Below are 5,215 nucleotides of genomic sequence, written 5' to 3'. Positions count from 1 at the left end.
GGTCTAGCTTTACTCTTTTGCATGTGGTTGTCTCGTTTTCCCAACACCATTTGTTGAAGAGACCAGACTGCCTTTTGCCCATTCCTCTTTGACAAAGAGTAATTGACCGGATAAATGTGGGTTTATTTCTAGGTTTTCTGTTCTAGTCCATTGATCTGTGTGTCTCTTTTTATGTCAGCACCGATACTCTTTTAATTATTACCACGTTGTAATATAAATTGAAATCTGGAATTGTGATACCTCTAGGGTATTTTTCTTTTTTTCTTTCTCAAGATCGCTGTGACTGTTTGAGGTCTTTTGTGCTTCCAAACAAATTTTAGGATTATCTGTTCTAGTTCTATGAGAAATGCTGTTGGCATTTTGATAGGGATTGCATTCAATCTGTAAATTTCTTTGGGTAGTTGTGGACATTTTCACAATATTTGTTCTTCCAATTCCTGAGCATGGAATGTCTTTCCATTTCTTCATGTGTTCTTGAATGTCTTTCATCAGGGTTTTATAGTTTTTAGAGTACCTCTTTGTTTAAGTTTATTCCCGAGTATTTTGTTGTTGTTGTTGTTTTTAACAACTGATAACCAATTTATTAAAAAAGTTTATTTAAGCATCCGCAATGATGACTTCAGTGTCGACTCCTGGCTCAATACTGATGGAAGTAATCTGCTTAACAATCTCAGAAGGACTGTGCCAGCCAGTGAGTCACTTGTGGATCCTCATCTGAGAACGATCCCAAGCCTTAGAACCTTCACCGCAAAGAGTTTTACTTGTAGAGATTCTCAGTCTTTTTTAAAAAATGTTTATTTATTTTTGAGAGACACAGAGAGAGAAAGAGAGCAAGTGGGGGGGGGAGGGGCAGAAAGAGAGGGAGACACAGAATCAGGAGGAGGCTCCAGGCTCTGAGCTGTCAGCACAGACCCTGACGCGGGGCTCGAACCCATGAACTGTGAGGTCACGACCTGAGCCGAAGTCGGACGCTCAGCCGACCGAGCCACCCCGGCGCCCCTGATTCTCAGAGTCTTGGTAAACATCCGGACTGGTCCTTTCACTTTGAGATTCTTCTCCTTTGCCCTCTGGTCAAGTCAGCGTGTACCTTCTCCAAAGATTTTACATTGCGGCTGGTTAGAGTAATTCTCATTCTGTGAATCGCCCCCTCGGGTTCCATGGGTGTCTTCCCGGTGTCTTTAAAAGCCATGGCTATGACCAACTTGCTGCTCAGCAAAAGCAAAAAGTGGGGAGTCGGGAGCAGGAGTGGGGTGTCCAGAGATCCACTCTACCTGTAACTGCACCTTCCTCAAAGAACGGATTATGTTATTGTTTACGGTGCAACTGTAAATGAAATTTTTCTCTTAATTTCACTTTCTGTCCCCTCATTATTAGCGTCTAGGAATGCAACAGATTCCTGTACGTTGACTGTGTATCCTGCGACTTTACTGAACTCATTTATCAGTTCGAGTAATCAGTCCCGGTCTTGGCGTTTTCTATACGTAGTATTATGTCATCTGCGAGTGGTGAGGATTTTGTTTCTTCCTTGCCATTTTGTCTGCCTTTTATTTCTTTATGTTGTCTAATCGCTGTTGCTAGGACTCCCCGTGCAGTGTTGAGACACAGTGATGGGAGTGGTAAGAGACTTCTTTATTTCTTCTTTGATTTCTTGATTGGCTGAGAAATGTGTATTTGTAAAGGAAATCTCCACTTGTAAGGGTGTCCCCCTCTCTGTACCGGGAAGAGAAGGATGACCAAATCTCCAAAAATTCTTATCAATGGAGAAAGCAGTGATTTGTGTCTGTGTAACAACCATACCCTCCTTTACTTTACCCTCTTTACCTGGCAACCTCCCATAACTGGCGCCCCGCCCCATTATCTTCCTGTGTCTTTAGACGGAGGTAGACTTAAAATGGCGGCCTGGGGGCGCCTGGGTGTCTCAGTCGGTGAAGCGTCCGGCTTCGGCTCGGGTCACGATCTCGCGGTCCTTGAGTTCGAGCCCCGCGTCGGGATCTGTGCGGACCGCTCAGAGCCTGGAGCCTGTTTCCGATTCTGTGTCTCCCTCTCTCTCTGCCCCTCCCCCGCTCGCGCTCTGTCTCTTAATAATAAATAAACGTTAAAAAAATTAAAAAAAAGAAAAGATGGTGGCTTGGGCCATTTTAGGACGTTATTCAGGTTTCCTGGGTATCTGCCAAGTATATAGGAGGTATACATGTTATTAAACATCTTTTTTTTTTTTTTAAATGTGTATTTATTTTTGAGAGAGAGAGAGAGAGGGCATGCAAGTGGGGGTTGGGGGGGAGGTACAGAGAGAAAGAGGGAGACAAAGAATCCCAAGCAGGCTCTACGCTGTCACAGGAAGCAAACAAGATCACAGAAGCCAGAAGTTTGCCAGGGGAGTATCGAGCCTCGGGCATCTGGCTGGCCCCTTTTATCTTGTTTTTACTAGCTTTTCTTCTCAGTAAGGAAGAATTACCTACTCTAGTTACTACCCGATAGGGAGATGTAAAGAATCCTGCCAGCAATAGACCCCTCTGTAGGAGTAGAGACATGGGAAATAACACAAGTTAATATTGCATAAGCATTATCACATCCACATGCTGTAAGGTAATAGAACAATCTGGACCGACTTACAAAGTCTGGACAGAATGTCCCATACATCGATACCTTAAAATGGAAGAAAGAACAATGAAAATGTCTCTTACCTCCTCGAGAGACATATAGATGCACCGTGGTTGTTGCTTTTATATCTCCTGAGAGACTTAATTTCAAAAGTGTCTGTTCGTATTTCCAAGAGTCAGAAGATATGTGAATTGAGTTGTAAAAAAAAAAAAACTCAAAAGGGTCAGCCTCTTCAGTTGCCATGTCAGCTTTCTAGAGACATCCTAAGAAGGGAAGGGTCCTCAAAGAGAATGTCCTCATGTTACCCTTAGAATCTACATTTGTAATTGGTCATTGTTTTTCATTGTTTGAGTATATTCATATGTGTTTACTATGTATCTGATGTATCTGTTAAGGCATATGTGGTTCTGCTGAGGGTTTCGTTCTCCTCAACTAACATGTGTTCACATTTCTCGGAAGATCCGGTCCCTATGTTCTCCTTTCAGACATCCACGCACAAGGTTGAGCGTTGGTTCGGAATGAGTTGCCCCAAGATGTGCCACTTTGGCCTGCAGATTGTTTCAAACTGAAAACAGTTCAGGCCCAAAAGAGAGCAGTCACCATAGACAATGGCATTACGATGTGAACCGAGGTTGGCAGACAAGAATTGAGCCGAGTCTGTTTGTTAAAATTCCTCTCTGTGTCTCATTGCTTCTTTTTCTTTTTAAATGCTTATTTATTTTGAGAGAGAGTGAGTGGGGGCGGGGGGGGGGGGAGGCAGAGAGAGAGAGGGAGGGAGAGATTCCCAAGCGGGCCCTGCCCCGTCAGCCCAGAGCCCGACACAGGGCTCCATTCCATGAACTGTGAGGTCATGATCTCGGCCGAAATCAAGAGTCCGACGCTCAACTGATTGAGCCACCCAGGTGCTCCTGTGTCTCATTGTTTCTGTGTGGCCTAGCAATCCTCTGTTTACCCAGAATTTACTCTTTTTCATCTTCCTGTAAATTGCTTTCCTTCCCTTTGAAGTCCCAGACCCCTAACCCCTTCTTAGTTCCGGATGACATACCTCATTTTATCTGACTATCTTTGGAACCATTCATGTTTATGTGGATTCCCCATAGTTAAGTAATTAATTTTCTGTTGCTCTATCCCATGCCAATTCTTAGACCAGCCAGAAGAACCTTGAACATTACAGAAGAGTTTTTCTTCCCAACGCAAGCATATATCAAAGGGATAAGAATGATGGCAGGAGGGTCATGGTTGGGGATGGTTCAGTCTGTAGAGCATGTGACTCTTTTTTTTTTTTTTTTAAGTTTATTTATTTTGAGAGAGACAGAGACAGGGAGGGGAGGGGAGGGGCAGAGAGAGAGAGAGAATCCCAAGCAGGCTTCACACCATCGGCACAGAGCCCGATGCGGGGCTCGAACTCACAAAACCGTGAGATCATCGCCTGAGCTGAAACCGAGAGTTGGACGCTTAACCGACTGAGCCACCCAGGCGCCCCGAGCATGTGGCTCTTGATCTCTGAGTGGTGAGTTTGAGCCCATGTTGGGCACAGAATTTACTTTAAAAAAATGGAGGGAGGAAAATCTATGGAAATGTTTGGGTGAAAGGAAATATTTTCTTAAAGCATCAACACTGTCGACCGTATCACAGCTTCCTTTTTTTTTTTTTTAATGTTTGTTTATTTATTTTGAAAGAGAGAGGGCATGAGCTGCGGAAGGGCAGAGTGAGAGGAAGAGAGAGAATCCCAAGCAGGCTCTGTGTTGTCAGCGCAGAGCCCAGCACGGGGCTCAGTCTCACCAGCTGTGAGATCGTGACCTGAGCCAAAATCAAGAGTCAGACACTTAATTGAGCCACCCAAGTGCCCCTACCATGTCACAAACTTCCAGCCATACTTGCTCGATGAGAGACTATGAGACGGGGTGAAGGCAGCCTGTTTTGCCAGAATCGCTCAAGACAAGTATCCGAAACTAGCAGAACCCTAGACAAATGTCTGGCAGTGATTGGGATCATTATGCTCTCATCATTATACCGAATCATCCCTGAATGCTGAGAGAAAACGGGCTCTACTATTAGATTGTTCTGAATGGCAGAGTTATTCCAGGTAGTTTGTGAATTGGCCATTACCAGAAATATTGTTTTGGCACACATAGTTTTAAATCCCAGTTCCTTTTTCCTTGAAAGAGAAAAAAAAAATAAAACAGAGAGAAAGACCTGTCTAGTGCTCTTTTCTTCCCATTTAGGATGCAAAAGCTTTCGGACGGGCCGTAATGATGGGCTACAATCAAAATCGAATCCACATAAGCATCCACATAAAATCAAATAGACACACACCCTGCCTTTGGTGAGCAGAGACTTCATTCAAAAGGATCATCGAGAGGGGGAGAGGCAGCTATTGTCATAGGGAGAACACTGACCGTAAGATCTCCAAAGCATCCCTAGAGTTCAGTAAAAAGCTGCCTTTTACGGAGAGGTGTAAACAAAGCTGGAAAGAACGAGGTGCCGGGGAAGTGAGCCGAAAGGGGGGGCAGGATCACATTGTCGATCCAGCCTGCTTTCCAAGAGGGGCCCTTAAGGAGTTGCCGGAAACTGGCTCCGGATGAGGGTGGGCCAGATTTCAGAGGCCTCGGGG

The 5,215-nt window shown here is 44.6% G+C and overlaps 1 pseudogene; it reads right to left on the bottom strand.

Moving 5' to 3' along the window:
• Positions 1–597: 597 nt before the first annotated feature.
• LOC109250711 (40S ribosomal protein S20-like) lies at positions 598–1,189 on the bottom strand (annotated as a pseudogene).
• Between the last annotated feature and the right edge of the window lie 4,026 nt (positions 1,190–5,215).

The sequence above is a fragment of the Panthera pardus genome, unplaced genomic scaffold (assembly GCF_024362965.1).
Source record: "Panthera pardus isolate Hobbes unplaced genomic scaffold, ASM2436296v1 HiC_scaffold_27, whole genome shotgun sequence".
Lineage (NCBI taxonomy): Eukaryota > Metazoa > Chordata > Mammalia > Carnivora > Felidae > Panthera > Panthera pardus.
Note: the sequence above shows the minus strand (reverse complement) of the source record. Positions and strands in the feature narration are given on the sequence as shown.